Raw genomic sequence first — 15976 nt, 5'->3', positions numbered from 1 at the left:
CTGAACCAGCCCTGACAGGGTGCCATGTATGTGCTCTCCCAATGAGATATGGCCCCCGTTCCAATATTGTATGTGAGATGGAGATATGCTCCCCAGGAGCTGAGCTAGTGATCCTTTCTAGGCTGGGAGCCCTTAAGCAGGAGATTCTTGGAGAATGCAAAGCAGATCACCTATTCAGGGATCTATGCTGCATTCTGCATCTCAAGGCAAAGGAACACAACAAGGCTCTGTACCATGCTTTAGAATTTTTATTAATTGCCACAGGGAAAGGTTTTCTTTTAACAGAGGAGTTATTTAAGGAGCTGAAAGGAGAGTGACTCCCTGGACAGCCAAGGTGATAAAGAGAAGATAACTGGCAGCATGCCTCCTTGAAGGAAAACAAAGCAAAGTAAAAAGGAGATGAGAAGACTCCAGGGTTGTAGAAGGAGGCAGGAATAAACTTAAGTCTCAGGAACGGATGAATCCAAGGAGTCCACCAGCATGGAGGAGGCAGCAGCTCTCAACACTTCACTGAACTTCTTCAGCAGCAGCCTTGCTTGGGATAGCAGCAACAGGAACCACAGCCACAAGATCCGCACCCACAGCCACAGGAACCACAGCCGCAAGAGTTGCAGCAGGAGGGGGAACAGCAGCAGCAGCAAGGAGAGCAGCAACAGCAAGGACAGCAGCAGCAGCAGGGGCAGCAGCAGCACTTGCAGCAGCAGGGAGCGCAGCAACAATTGGAGCAGCAGGACATCTTAGCGGTGGAGAGGGAAGGCAGAGCTGAAAGAATTCAAAGGATTTCCCATTAAGCAAACAACACCCTCAGGCATATTAAAACACTGTAGACATATGCTCTGCATTCAGGAGACCAGAAAAGACATGATTTCCACATCATGCTTTCCCTCTGAATGATCCTAAAAGTACCTTTTGGTTAGCAATATTCTAACAGTTCTGCTGGGATGCAGTATTGTCTTGGCTATGCATCTCTACCCTTCTGCTTATCTAGAGCATTGATCCTTGATTCTTGCTCAGGTCAGGTCTGCTGTGCCATTTCAGGAATTGCACAACAGATTGTTCAGGAACCACCTCCTTCTCCACCGGGAGCCACAGGCCATGCTGGTTTCCTCATGAACGCACATGTTTGACACGTGAATTATATTCAACCATTATAGCTGTAGATCAATATGAAATGTATGCTTGGTCAGGAAAAACAACACTATTTTAGATTTTCTGTAAGAGGATAGCAGGTAAATTTCTAGTCCTAAAATGCTGAGAGAATTGAGGACTGAAGGCAAAATCCTAGCTTCTCTTGTGAATGAGTTAAGACATGTTTTGTATCCAGAAGACCTTTTTGAGATCTTGAATCCCTCATGTCCAAGAGAGATGTAAGTTCTGAATTTGAATTAGAATCTAAGAAATCACGCTTTTGTCCATGCACAACTCCCCATGTGGCAGGAGGCCAAGAATTGTCACCAAGAGTAAGATAAATAGTGAGCAAGTTGCATTGAAAAACCAGAGCTGCTAGACTACATCCTCAAGACCACAAGATCTCCTGAAATCTAGGGAATCAAAAGAATGAAGAGATAGTGGCACAGAACATACCTTTTTCAGTTGTCAGAATTGGTGTGGATGTTGGATCCAGTGAATGAGTGAAGAACTCCTGAATGGGGGGCCTTTATATACACCTCTGTGAATCCTTCCGCAAGCAATTATGAACCACACAATGATGACAAGGTCTTCATTAAACCTTAATATGGGCCTCTACCACACAATCATCTGGTGCGTGATCCTTGATTGTGTCCACATCCTTCCTTTCTAAAGTCAGCTGATTAAGGCTATTCTGCAGTTGTAACACTCTAATTCTCCCTCTGTCCAAAGGGGGCACTTATGGGATTGCTTGAAATAAAATATGTTCAGATGAGCAGGCATCATATGGGCTTCTCTGAAATATCTGGTGCCTAAGGGATTTAGTTTTCAGATTGTTTACCTGTGGACACAACATTTAGGCCACTCTTTCTCAGTACAGCATGCAACAGGTATAAAGTGATTTTAATATAACAATGATTTAGGATGATAGTTGTTTTGAGGTCACTGGGTAGCAGCCACTGCAAGTTCCGAGCAAGCCCATTAAAGTCCATAGACATGGCTGACTTAGGTTTGCCTACTCTAAGTAGACCTCAGCTGGATGCTTTTGCATGGTTCAGATGTCAGGTCAAAATTAGGCTGAGGTGTTCTGTTTTGTATTCGTCTAGTAATTAATTTTTTAGTTTAATGAACATTTGTTAAAGCTACATTATTAAATAAAAACATGTGCAACTGCTACCATTCACTGTGCTGCTCAGCTACTTTTTTAAGAAAAAGAAAAGATGGCACATGCTATTCAGTTGTGCTCATTGCTGATAAATATGTGTTATGTGGATCAAATTCCAGGACCCGCAAACACAATCATCAGGTGCTTTGAGCTTGAGGCAGGACATAGAATCAGAAGATCTGGAGGATCTTTCCTGGCTAAAAAGAAAAGTGCTGGATCTCAATGAGAAGCTCTCATTATTTCCGTTCATCATAGCATAATTGTTTTAAAACCAACCCCTTAAATGCCCCTTTGTGAATACAGTGACAGGTTGTGAATACAGTCACAGATCACGCACCAGCTAAAAATGTGTGGTGGAGGCCAACGTCAAGGTTTAATGTAGAGCTTCTCATTCATGATTAGTGCCTCATGGATTGTGGAAGGGTTCACAGAGCCATATAAAAGGACCACAATCCTGGAGTTCTTCATTCACTCTCTGGATCCAATATCCACACACCAATACCTATAGTCAACAAAGGTAAGCTTGTTTCCAAATATTTAAACATTCTTCTTATTTTCTTCATTGCAGGGAAATTAAAATTAAGAGCAGGTACTTCAGTGACTCAATCTCTTAACAGTCTCAAAACTGGATTTTGTTAGTGTTTCAGATTTTGTGAAATGTCTTGTGAAATGCATCTGATTCAAATGCACAGAGGAGCCAACAGTCTCACAGTTTGGATTCTGTTAGCATTTCAGATTCAGCATCTCAACTGGCATGTTTTAATACATAGATGAAAAGTGGGTTGAATAACAGACTCCTTGTAGGTTCTTTGGGCTTTACCTGATGGGATCATCTAATTATCTCTTCAACATATCTGCGTGATGGATGCTACATTTTCATAAGTTGTATTTTTGAGGACTGACCATTTCCCCTGCCTCTGGGTGGTTGAATGGACTCCTTATGGCAGTAGTGACTTCCCTAGAGATATAAATTTCTTCTCGTATCATCTGACGAGGAGCATTCCACCCATGATATATTTCAAGTATACATCAAAATTACTGATACCTACAACATAAAAAGGTGACACATGGAAATAACCAGGGAACATGTCATATATATCAATCTGTGAGAGAATCAAGACTGCTTGTAAAGCCCTTTTGCTTCTATACTGGGGGACACATCTGAGTTTCCTCTTAGATAAAGAGGGAAATGGCCCAGGATTTAGTGTGAAGGTAAAACCAATATTGAATTCTTGGTTGGACAGAATGCTCCATTTCAACACTTAACAGACAGACATTTCTCCCATATTTTATACGACACGAAAATCTTTGTGTAATGTAGGCAAATAATTTCAGCTCCCTCATGAGTAGGAGAAAAGGTATGTGAAATATGTAGTGCTTAATGCAAAGCACCAGTAAAAGATGTCTTTAACACATCTAACAATTTAATGCTTAGTTAACTGGTGATCCCTTGATTTCCTGCAGCTCAAGCTTCCTTCTCTTCCTCAAGATGTCCTGCTGTTGCCAGTGTGGCTGCTCCCCTTGCTGCTGCAAGCAGTGCTGCTGTTCCCCCTGCTGCGGCTGTGGCTGTTGCAAGCAGTGTTGCTGCTCCCCCTGTTGTTGCAAGCAGTGCTGCTGCTCCCCCTGCTGCTGCTGTTCCCCCTGCTGTGGTTCCGGGTGTTGTGGATCTTCCTGCTGTGGCTGCAAATGCTGCTATCCTAAGCAATGCAAATGCTGAAGAACCCCAAGGGAAGCTCTGAATGTTTACAGGGAATCTACAGTTTATAGTCCATCGAATAATCCCACCACCATGAGTGCTGGCTTCAATGGCTACTTCTTAATTCCTGACATTCAGACTTTATATCTCTCTGGAATGTGCTTAATCCTCAAGTTGTGTCTTCCTCTCCTCTTCTTGTTCTGTACTCTTTGACTCGCCTGGATGTTCTCCTAGGAACCATCTCTAACAAGGCATTTCCCATGATGCCATCATGGCACTCTCTATGTGTGTGACTCTTTCTCTTTTCTTTCTCGTCTACATTTCTAATTCTTCTTTTATTGTACAATCTACCTGCTTGCACGGCAACTAATAAAATGGCAAACCGTCTCCTAAAGTCTTGTTTTATCTTTACCTTAAATTGAGTTGAGGGGAGGCTCAATGTGTGTGAGCAGCCCTGCTTTTGATGTACATCATACTCCACCCCAATCGATGGCATTGAGTGATCCAGGGGGGTTTGGGAAAATGCACTGCCACTTGAGTTATTGAAGGGCTACTCCAAGATGATGTAGGTAGATGATTCTGGGGTAGGTGGACCAACCATGTCATTGGACCATTCACATATATGGTATAGAAGCAATAGCATAGGAACTGTTTTGTAAGCAGAATGCCCAAGGTTCAACCACTGAGATCTCCAGTTAGAAAATCTTCAGCAGCAGTGTTGCTCACTTCCAATCTCTGCTTGCATGCTTCCTTCTGAATGGAGTCACCATAGGTCACTGTTCAGTAGTGGACTAGCTGGTGATTACTTCAGGATTTGGAGGGGTCTTCTTCTGTCCTTATGACTGTCAGGCATCAGATGACGCAAACCCCCACGGTAGGTTGCCAGGAACCGATAAGAAAAGGAAAGTTCTTAGCAATGCTTTTTATTCAATATTCACAGAGAGAGGCTTAGAAATGGAGCATCTTGGAGTAATGGTGTTGCTCCGAGTGAAACTCCACACCCTCCATCTCTCCCACTTCCTCATGAGTCATCGCTATGGATGCTGCAAAGTGCCTTTTACCTTTGAGCTCTTTGCTCTCCTACTTTCAAGGTCCGCTGTGTTCTGGGAGGGGTTTTTTGGAACGCTTTCTAAATACACTGTGTCCATCAGCTGTCACCCTCCTGGTGTTTCCTCTTCCTTCTCCTTCTCTCCCATTATTTCCCAACTTTCCCCTTCATCTGCCTCTGAGTAGTGATCTTCCTCAAACCAACCCCTTCCTCAAACCAATCCTTCTTCTCTGGAAGTGTCAGCCTGGGGAGGTGGCCTCCACCATTCCTCCTCTGCTCAGTCCTTGACAATGACTGTGTTCCAGGTCATTTAAGAACATACAAACATGGGGTTGGATGTGGTGACCCTTGGCTCCCTTCCCACTCTAAGATTTTATGATTCTAAGAAGAGCTTGCTCAGTCAGATCAATGGCCGGTCTAGTCCAGCATCCTGTCCTCACAATGGCAAGACATATTGCCCATAGTGCACAATCAGGACACAAACACAAGAACACTGTGGTTTCCAGCAACTGGTATTAAGAACCATTACTGCCTAAAACATCGCACAGCCATTGTGGTTTGTAGCTCTGGGAGTTTCCACCTCCATGAATTTGTCTAATACTGCTTTAAAGCCATCTAGTTTGGTGGTCAACACTGCCTCTCAAGGGAGCACCTTTCATTGTTTTAGCTATGCACTGCATGAAGACCTTCTTCTTCTTCTCTGGGATCTTCCAGCAATCAGCTTTTAGACAATGAAAGGTAAAACACACACAAATATACACATGATCTTACACTACCCCAACTGATGGGAGGCTGGGAAATTACCTGGTAGGCTGAGGATCAGTAGACTCAAATGGCTTCTAGTTCAAATCAGCCTCAAAATCCCTCCATCCTTCAATTATTTAACAAAAAAAGTACTTTCATTATAAGATAGACACTGACTGGCATCAGCTCTCTGGAGATGAACTTAGACCTTTCTGCATGCAAAATAGCTGCTCTACTACGGAGCTACAATCCTTCCTTCCTAAATGCCCTTTGGGGTTTCCTCCCAATTCTATGATTCCTCCAATCCTATGATTCTATTATTCTGTGAATTTCTGGTGGCAGGTTCTCCATCTCCAGCCCATCATCAAAACACTACAACTGCCATGGGGGACTTTCTCCAAAGCCTTAGTTAAATCAAGGTACACTATTTCCACAGCAGCCCCGTCATCCACCAAGCTCGTAAATCTATCCAAAAAAGAATTGAGATTCACCTGGCATGAACAATTTTTTGAAAAATCCATGTTGAGTCTTAGTAATCACAGCATCCTTTTCTATGTGCTCATAGGTCAACTGTTTAATTATCTGTGCTATAATCTTTCCTGGTATCGATGTCAAGCTGACCAGTCTGTAGCTACGTGAGTCTTCTCCCCACATACAAACTGTTTGAAGATGGGAACAGCATCTGCCCTTGTCCAGTCTGCAGGGACCACACGTTTCCTCCATGGATTCTCAAAAATTATGGATGGAGGCTCTGTGGTTATATCTGCAAGCTCCTTTAGTACCCTTGGGCACAGCTCATCAGGCCTTGCCAATTTGAATCCATTTAAAGTAGCTAGGTGTTCCTTTGCCACCTATTTTCCTATCTGAGGCTGCAGTTCCTTCCTTGCACCTTTTATCCTGTTGTCACCAGGTTGAGTTCTGCTTTAATTTTAAGTGACAGGAGGGACAATGTAGGGGTTGAGCAGTTTCACCTCCTTCACCCAATAGCAATTCTTTGTCCTCTCCACCCAGAGGACATACTGCTTTCCTGTTCTTCAAACATAGCTGATGAAACCACATTTGTTATTTCATTCTGTCTTGCAAGACCGAGATCCTTCTGAGCTTTTGCTTGCCTGGCCTTCATCTTGCAACTGTTAGCCACTGGTGCATACCCATCCTTCATGTTTCTCATTTCCTCCATTTAGCAGATATGCCCTTCTGAAATCTCATCTCTTCTATAAGCTACTTATGCAGCCCCACTGGTTTCTTTAGATGCCTCCAACTTTTCTTTCTTTTTGGTATTGTCTGCATTTGTTCCTTCAATATTTCAACTTTAAGAGACTCCCATCTTTTTGAAAGCAGCCCTCTTAAATCCAGAGTACAGTACATATCCAAAATACATCCAGATTTCCCTTGTCTGTGTATCATGAAACCCAAGAGGACATGATCACTTCCTTCCAAGGTCCCCAGTACTTCCAATTCAAAGAGCAATTCCTGCCTATTGGTGATGACCAGGTCCAATATAGATGATTTCCTGGTTGCTTCCTTCACCTTCTGGGCAATGAAACGATCAGCGAAGAAACGGAGGAATTTGAGAAGAGATCTCAAAGGAGCTGGGGTGATTGAAACAGTTGCTTTCATCAACATTATCAAAATATATTAGGCTGGATCCACATGTAGCAATCAATATGATGCAGTTTAAATTATCACCTCTTCCCTTTCATAGTCATCCAATCAGTGTGGTTTTCAGGAGGAAGATCAGGGTTGCCAACTTGAATAAAATATTGTGGAGGCCTAGATATGCTCTACACCACATGAATGCACACACACCATTTGAATGGCAATGCCCCTCAACTTGGGGGTGCCCAGCCCCCTAAAATATTTTCTTGTGGGGGCTTCATAGGAGTTGGCTCCTATGAGACAGTGCCTCCTGCAGATAGCACCTATCAGGAAATCCCTACCACACACTGATTTAATCAGGTTTTGTGTGAGGCAGCAACTATTTTTAGAATTCTCTGCTGTTACATACCAGACAGGTGCCTGTGATGGGCATCTGTCCGAGATCTCAGACAAAGGACCTTGCTCTTCCTTGTGTTCACTACACCCATTAATTCAAGGAGAGATAATAGCTAGTGAACCTGGGATGTTATGTGTGTCATGCATGTGCCCTTCCAGTGAGCTATGGCCCCCTTCCCAATATTGTATGTGGGATGGAGATGTGCTCCTCAAGAACTCAGCTTCTGATCCTTTCTAGGTGAACAGCCCTTTAGCTGGAGATGCTTGCCAGGCAGATGACTTATGCAGGATCTATGACACATTTTCCATCTCAAGGCAAAGGAACACAAGAACACTCTACTGTGCTTTAGAATCTTTATTAAATGCCATATGAACATATTATCCACCCCCCATAGAGGAGTTATTCAAAGAGATGAAAAGAGAATGACCCCCAGGACCACCATGATGATAAAGAGAAGACAACTGGCATGCCTCCTTGAAGGAAAACAAAGCAAAGTAAGAAGGAGATGAGAAGAATCCAGGGTTGTAGAAGGAGGCAGGAATAAACTTAAGGCACAGAAACAGATGGATCCAAGGAGTCCACCAGCATGGAGGAGGCAGCAGCTCTCAACACTTCACTGAACACTTTAGCAGCAGCCTTGCTTTGGATAGCAGCAACAGGAACCACAGCCGCAACAGACACAGCCACAGGAACCACAGCCGCAAGGGTTGCAGCAGCAGGGGGAACAGCAGCAGCAGGAAGGAGAGCAGCAACAGCAAGGACAGCAGCAGCAGCAGGGGCAGCAGCAGCACTTGCAGCAGCAGGGAGAGCAGCAACAATTGGAGCAGCAGGACATCTTAGCGGTGGAGAGGTAAGGTATTGCTGAAAGGATTCAAGGGATTTCTCATTAAGCAAACACAACACAATATTAAGAACGCCATAGATATACAAACATTACAGCTTAAGACCAATATGAAATGTATGTTTAAAGATTGCTACATGTTGCATCAAGGAAAGGAATGCATAAACTGGCCTCTTCTGAGTCTCCCTTGGGAAGTCACCGTAAGTCAGGCTAACATATCTGAGAGGATGCTCTCTGAGCCCCCAACATCGTATTAGGCAATGATGACATGCTTGGCAGAAAAAAGACTATCTTAGATCCTGTGCAACACAATATTAGGCAAACATTTTAGTCCTACAATGCTGAAAGAATTCAGGCCTAAAGGCAAGATCCCAACTTCTCTTTCAATGAATAAAGACATGTGTTGTAAGAAATGGCATTTGCCAGAGACCTGGGTGAGATTTTCAATCCCTTGCACCCAAGAGATAAGAAGGTTTTGAATTAGAATTAGTATCTAATTAGTACACTTTTCTCCATGCACAACTCCCATGAGGCAGGAGAACAAGATTGGCCACCAAAAATAAGAAATATAGTGAACCAGTTTCATTGCAAAACCAGAGCTGTTAGACTACATCCTCAAGACCTGAAGATCTCCTGAAATCTAGGGAACCGAAAGAATGAAGACAGAACATACCTTTTTCAGTGATAAAGTTCGTGTGGATGTTGGATCCAGTGAGTGAGTGAAGAACTCCTGAAAGGTAGGCATTTATATACCCCTCTGCGAATCCTTCTGCAAGCAATTATGCACCACCCAATGATGACGAGGTCTTCATTAAAAGTCCTCTACTACACAATCATCTGGTGCGTGATTCTTGACTCTGTCCAAATCCTTCATTTTTAAAGGCAGGCTATTAAAGCTATTTAGCAGTTGCAACACTGTAATTCCCTCTTCTGTCCAAAGGGGGCACTTGTGGAATTGCTTTAAATCAGTTATGTTGAGATGAACAGGAACCATATATCTTTCTCTCTGAGATCTGGTGCCTAAGGGTATTAGCTTTTAGATTGTTGGCCCGTGGACATTCTTTCTGAGTACAGCATGCAACATGTACTCAAGGCAGGCCCATTAAAATTCATAGACATGGCTAACTAAGGTTTGTTCAATTCTTCTACTCTAAGCAGAACTTCTGGATACAAGCCAATTACTTTTGCACGGCTCAGATGTCTGGTGCAAATTAGGCTGTGATATTCTTTCTGTGTGACAGAATCCTGGAAGACAGTCATCAGAGGCAGCCCAAATGTTTTACAGTAGTCTAGCACTTAATTTTTGCTGTAGTAAACATTTGTGAAAGCCACATATTAAATAAAAAAAATGGGACTGCTGTTGTTCACCCTCCTGGTCAGCTAACCAAACAGCCACAATATGGTGGCAAATGCTATTCATGTTTGCTCATTGCTGATAAATATGTGCTATGATCATCAAATAACAAGTCCCGTGGATCATGGTCTGCATTAAACCTTGGTGCTGCCCCACACTGTCATCTGGGGCATGACATCTGACTGTATTCACACACACACACACACACCTTTTAAAGAATATGATTAAAACTGCATTCTGGAAACACTGTAATTCTCAGCCCTGATTAAAGGGGCAGTTATGGGACTGTTTTTAAAAATAATTATGCTGAGATGAATGGGTGCCGTGGGAGTTTCTCATCGTGATCCAACACCTTCTTTTACCAGGAAATACCATCGGATCTTCTGACTCTACCTCCCGCCCCAAGCTCTAAGGATCTGACGTTTGGATCCATGGGACGTTATTTGATACTCATAACACATATTTATCAGCAATGAGCAAACGTGAATAGCATTTGCCACCATATTGTGGCTGTTTGGTTAGATAAACAGGAGGGTGAACAATAGCAGTCCCATATTTTTTTGATTTAATATGTGGCTTTCACAAATGTTTACTACAACAAAAATTAAGTGCTAGACTACTGCAATACATTTGGGCTGCCTCTGATGCCTGTCTTCCAGGATTCTGTCACACAGAAAGAATATCACAGCCTAATTTGCACCAGACATCTGAGCTGTGCCAAAGTAATTGGCTTCTATCCAGAAGTTCTACTTAGAGTAGAAGCACTAAAATGAATAAAGCAAAGTCAGCCATGTCTATGACCCATGTTGCATGATGTACTAAGAAACAATAGCCTAAAAGTTTTGTCCACAGGTCAACAATCTAAAAGCTAATACCCTATAGCACCAGATCTCAGAGAGAAACATATATGGTTCCTCTTCATCTGAACATAATTGATTTAAAGCAATTCCATAAGTGCCTCCTTTGGACAGAACTGGGAATTACAGTGTTGCAACTGCCAAATAGCTTCAATAGCCTGCATTTGAAAATGAAGGATGTGGACAGAGTCAAGAATCATGCACCTGATGATTGTGTGGTAGAGGACTTTTAATGAAGACCTCGTCATCATTGGGTGGTGCATAATTGCTTGCGGAAGGATTCACAGAGGTGTATATAAAGGCCCACCATTCAGGAGTTCTTCACTCACTCACTGGATCCAACATCCACACAAACTTTATCACTGAAAAAGGTATGTTCTGTCTTCATTCTTTTGGTTCACTAGATTTCAAGAGAGCTTCAGGTCTTGAGGATGTAGTCTAACAGCTCTGGTTTTGTAATGAAACTGGTTCAGTATATTTCTTATTCTTGGTGGCCAATCCTGGCCTCCTTCCACATGGGGAGTTGTGCATGGAGAAAAGCATAATTTCTTTGATGCTAATTCGAATTCTAAACCTACTTTTCTCTGGCAAATGCCATTTCTTACAACACATGTCTTTATTCATTGAAAGAGAAGTTGGGATCTTGCCTTTAGGCCTGAATTCTTTCAGCATTGTAGGACTAAAACGTTTGCCTAGTATTGTGTTGTACAGGATCTAAAATAGTCTTTTTTTTCTGCCAAGCATGTCATCTGTTGCATAATAGGATGTTGGGGTCTCAGAGAGCATCCTCTCAGATATGTTAGCCTGACTTCCAGTGACTTCCCAAGGGAGAGTCAGAAGAGGCCAGTTTATGCATTCCTTTCCTTGATGCAATGTGTAGCAAACTTTAAACATACATTTCACGTTGGTCTTAAGCTGTAATGTTTGGATATCTAAGGTGTCCTTAATATTGTGTTGTGTTTGCTTAATGAGAAATCCCTTGAATTCTTTCAGCTCTGCCATCCCTCTCCACCGCTAAGATGTCCTGCTGCTCCAATTGTTGCTGCTCTCCCTGCTGCTGCAAGTGCTGCTGCTGCCCCTGCTGTTGCTGCAGTCCTTCCTGTTGCTGCGTTCCTTGCTGCTGCTGTTCCCCCTCCTGTTGCAACTCTTGCGGCTGTGGTTCCTGTGGCTGTTGTGGCTGTGGTTCCTGTTGCTGCTATCCTAAGCAAGGCTGCTGCTGCTGAAGTTCAGTGAAGCGTTGAAAGCTGCTGCCTCCTCCATGCTTACAGAGTCCTTGGATTCATCTGTTTCTGTGCCTTAAGTTTATTCCTGCCTCCTTCTACAACCCTGGATTCTTCTCATCTCCTTCTTACTTTGCTTTGTTTTCCTTCAAGGAGGAGTTGTCTTCTCTTTATCATCATGGTGGTCCTGGGGGTCATTCTCTTTTCATCTCTTTGAATAATTCCTCTGTGGTGGAGAAATATGTTCATATAGAAGTTAATAAAGATTCTAAAGCACAGCAGAGTGTTCTTGTGTTCCTTTGCCTTGAGATGGGGAATGTGTCATAGATCCTGCATAAGTCATCTGCTTGGCAAGCATCTCCAGCTGAAGGGCTGCTTGCCTAGAAAGGATCAGAAGCTGAGTTCTTGAGGAGCACATCTCCATCTCACATGCAATATTGGATAGGGGGCCATAGCTCATTGGAAGGGCACATGTATGACACACATAACATCCAAGATTCACTAGCTGTTATCTCTCCTTGACTTAATGGGTGTAGCGAACACAAGGAGGAGCAAGGTCCTTTGTCTGAGATCTGGGACAGATGCCCTTCAGAAGCACCTGTCTGGTTTGTAATGTGAGAGAGTTCCAAAAATAGGTGCTGCCACACATAAAAGCTGATTAAATAAGTTTGTTGTAGGGATTTCCTGATAGGTGCTATCTGCAGGAGGCTCTGTCTCATAGGAGCCAAGCCCTAGGGGCTATGGGGGCTTCAGCTCCCACTATAAAATATTTTAGGGGGCTGGGCTCCCCCAAGTTAAGGGGCATTGCCATTCAAGTGGTGTGTGTGCATTCTTGTAGGATGGGGCATATCTAGGCCTCCACAATATTTTATTCAAGTTGGCATCCCTGATCTTTCTCCTGCAAACCACATTGATTGGATGGCTATAAAAGGGAAGAGGTGATAATTTAAACTGCATCATATTGAGTGCTACTTGTGGATCGAGCCTAATATATTTTGATAATGTTTCAACCACCCCATCTCCTTTGAGATCTCTTCTCAAATTCCTCTGTTGCTTTGCTGATCATTTCATTGTCCAGAAGGTGATGGAAGCAACCAGGGAATCATCTATATTGGACCTGGTCATCACCAATTGGCAGGAATTGATCTTTGAATTGAAAGTACTGGGAACCTTGGAAGGAACTGGTCATGTCCTTTTGGGTTTCATGATACACAGACAAGGGAAATCTGGATGTATTTGGACATGTACTTTGGCTTTAAGAGGTCTGATTTCAAAAAGCTTAAGTAACTGCTGAGTGAGATCCCATGGTCAGAAAAACTCAAAGAGAAGGGAGTCCAGGAGGGATGGGAGTTTCTTAAAGGCAAAATACTGAAGGCAGAAATGCAGAGAATACCAACAAGAAAGAAAAGTTGGAGGCATCTAAAGAAACCAGTGTGGATGTCTAAGTGTAAACAGATGAGCTACGATTCTAGAAGGGTATGTGTGCTAAATGGAAGAAAGGGGGAATTATAACAGAAGGGTATACACAAGTAGTGAACAGTTGCAGGATAAAGGTCAGGCACAGTCAATGATCACAGTCTTATTAGAGAGGTTAAGAATGATAAAAGAGGCTTTTTTGGCTGTGTTTGAAGAAGAGGAAGGACAAGCAAGTTGTAGTTCCTGTGCATGGATAAGATGAAGAAAAGCTATGGAAAGCAGAACTGCTCAACACCTACGTTGCTCTCCTCCTCACCTAAGATTAAAGCTGTACTCAACCTGAAAACATGATAAATGGTTGAAAGAGGGAGCTGCAGCCTCAGGCAGGAAAAGTGGTGGCAAGGAAACACTACTTTAAATGGATTCAGAATGGCAAGGCCTGATGAGCTGTGACCAAGGGACTGAAGGAGCTTGCAGATATAACCGCTAAGCCTCTGTCCATAATTTTTGAGAATTCTTGGAGAAAATGTGAGGTCCCTGCACATGAGATGTGCAAATGCTGTTCCCAACTTCAGTTTGTGTGTGTGTCCGGGAGAAGACTCACTTAGCTACAGATGGGTCAGCTTGATGTCGATGCCAGAAAAGATTCTAGTACAGATAATTAAACAGTTGGCCTATGAGCACATAGAAAACGATGTTGCGATTACTAAGACTCAACATGGATTTCTCAAAAAATTGTTCATGCCAGATGAATCTCAATTCTTTTTTTGATAGATTTATTAGCTTGGTGGATCACAGGGCTGCTGCAGAAATAGTGTAAATTGATTTAACTAAGGCTTTGAAGAAAGTCCCCCATGGCAGTTGTAGTGTTTTGATGATGGGATGGAGATGGAGAACCTGCCACCAGAAATTCATAGAATCATAGAATTGGAGGAATCATAGAATTGGGAGGAAACCCCAAAGGGCATTTAGGAAGGAAGGATCAAAATTCTGCGGTAGAGATGCAAAGGAAAGAGGTGGACTTGCCCTGCCAGACCTTAAACTCTATTATGAATCAGCAGCTTTTTGCAGGTTGGAAGAATGGCTGCTTCTTGAAAACACAGACATTTTGGATTTAGAGGGTTTTAACAATGTATTTGGATGGCATGCATACTTGTGGTATGATAAGGTCAAAGCACATAAAGCATTTAAAAACCATATTGTCAGGAAAGCATTGTTTAATGTTTGGATAAGATATAAGGACCTATTGGAAAACAAAACCCCAAGGTGGCTGTCACCGATGGAAGCGAAAGCCCAGAAAAAGCTCAATATGGAGGTCAAATGGCCGAAATATTGGGAAATTTTGGAACAAGAGGGAGATAGACTGAAATTGCAGAGTTTTGAGAAATTAAAAAATAAAGTGTGAGACTGGCTTCATTATTATCAGATAATGGAGGCATACAATTTGGACAAGAAAATTGGCTTCCAGGTGGAAAAATCAAAATTAGAAACAGAACTGCTAGAACCCAAAACTAAGATTTTGTCAAAGATGTATAACTTGCTGTTGAAATGGAATACACAGGATGAAACGGTGAAATCTGCTATGATTAAATGGGCACAAGATGTTGGACATAACATAATGATGGCTGACTGGGAACAGTTAGGGACCACAGGTATGAAATTCACGGCATGGAATGCCTTAAGAGAGAATATTATGAAAATGATATACAGGTGGTACATGACACCAGTCAAGCTTGCAAAAATCTATCATTTGCCCGATAATAAATGTTGGAAATGTAAAGAAACTGAAGGTACATTCTTTCACCTTTGGCGGACGTGCCCAAGGATTAAGGCTTTCTGGGAGATGATTTATAATGAAATGAAAAGGGTGTTTAAATATACCTTTCTGATGAAACCAGAGGCCTTTCTCCTGGGCATGGTCGGCCAAATGGTGCCAAAGAAGGACAGAACTTTTTTTATGTACGCCACAACAGCAGCAAGAATACTTATTGCAAAGTATTGGAAGACACAAGATCTACCCACTCTGGAAGAATGGCAGATGAAGGTGATGGACTACATGGAATTGGCCGAAATGACTGGCAGAATCCGAGACCAGGGAGAAGAGTCGGTGGAAGAAAATTGGAAGAAATTTAAAGACTATTTACAGAAATATTGTAAAATTAATGAATGTTAGAATGATGTCAGAATGAAGTTAAGTGGTTTAAGCAGCAATGTTATAAAGGTGTATGTAAAAATGGATTGTTAACAGGTGAGAATCCAAAGTTATAATATATTAGGTTAAAGGACTAAGATAAAAACAAGAGGGAAAGAAATTGCTGAATTAACTAACTGAATTGGAATACAAAAAAGGGAGGCGTGAGGAGGTCAGGGAAACAAGGAAATGAATGTAAGGTATGGAAAGACTGATGTATTTTTTTTAAGTGTTTCTTATCTTTTTTTTGTATTTTGTATTTTTTCTTTTATTTTTAATTTTGTTTTTCTTTTTCTTCTTTTCTTAATCCATGTAATTCT

The 15976-nt window shown here is 42.3% G+C and overlaps 3 long non-coding RNA genes across 3 annotated transcripts; 2 read left to right on the top strand and 1 right to left on the bottom strand.

The window, feature by feature from the left end:
* Window positions 1-230: 230 nt before the first annotated feature.
* LOC308465590 lies at window positions 231-1625 on the bottom strand. The gene is made up of 2 exons (XR_013980510.1): window positions 1585-1625; window positions 231-762 (listed from the first exon to the last, which is right to left on the bottom strand). It is a non-coding gene; the product is annotated as an uncharacterized lncRNA (long non-coding RNA).
* Window positions 1626-2765: 1140 nt separating this feature from the next.
* LOC308464860 lies at window positions 2766-4383 on the top strand. The gene is made up of 2 exons (XR_013980164.1): window positions 2766-2810; window positions 3758-4383. It is a non-coding gene; the product is annotated as an uncharacterized lncRNA (long non-coding RNA).
* Window positions 4384-11151: 6768 nt separating this feature from the next.
* Window positions 11152-12327, top strand: LOC308465151. The gene is made up of 2 exons (XR_013980286.1): window positions 11152-11200; window positions 11823-12327. It is a non-coding gene; the product is annotated as an uncharacterized lncRNA (long non-coding RNA).
* Window positions 12328-15976: the final 3649 nt, after the last annotated feature.

This window comes from Podarcis pityusensis (assembly GCF_964106645.2).
Source record: "Podarcis pityusensis genome assembly, chromosome: 16".
NCBI lineage: Eukaryota > Metazoa > Chordata > Lepidosauria > Squamata > Lacertidae > Podarcis > Podarcis pityusensis.
The sequence above is the reverse complement of the archived record's forward strand: the minus strand, read 5'-3'. Positions and strand labels throughout refer to the sequence as shown.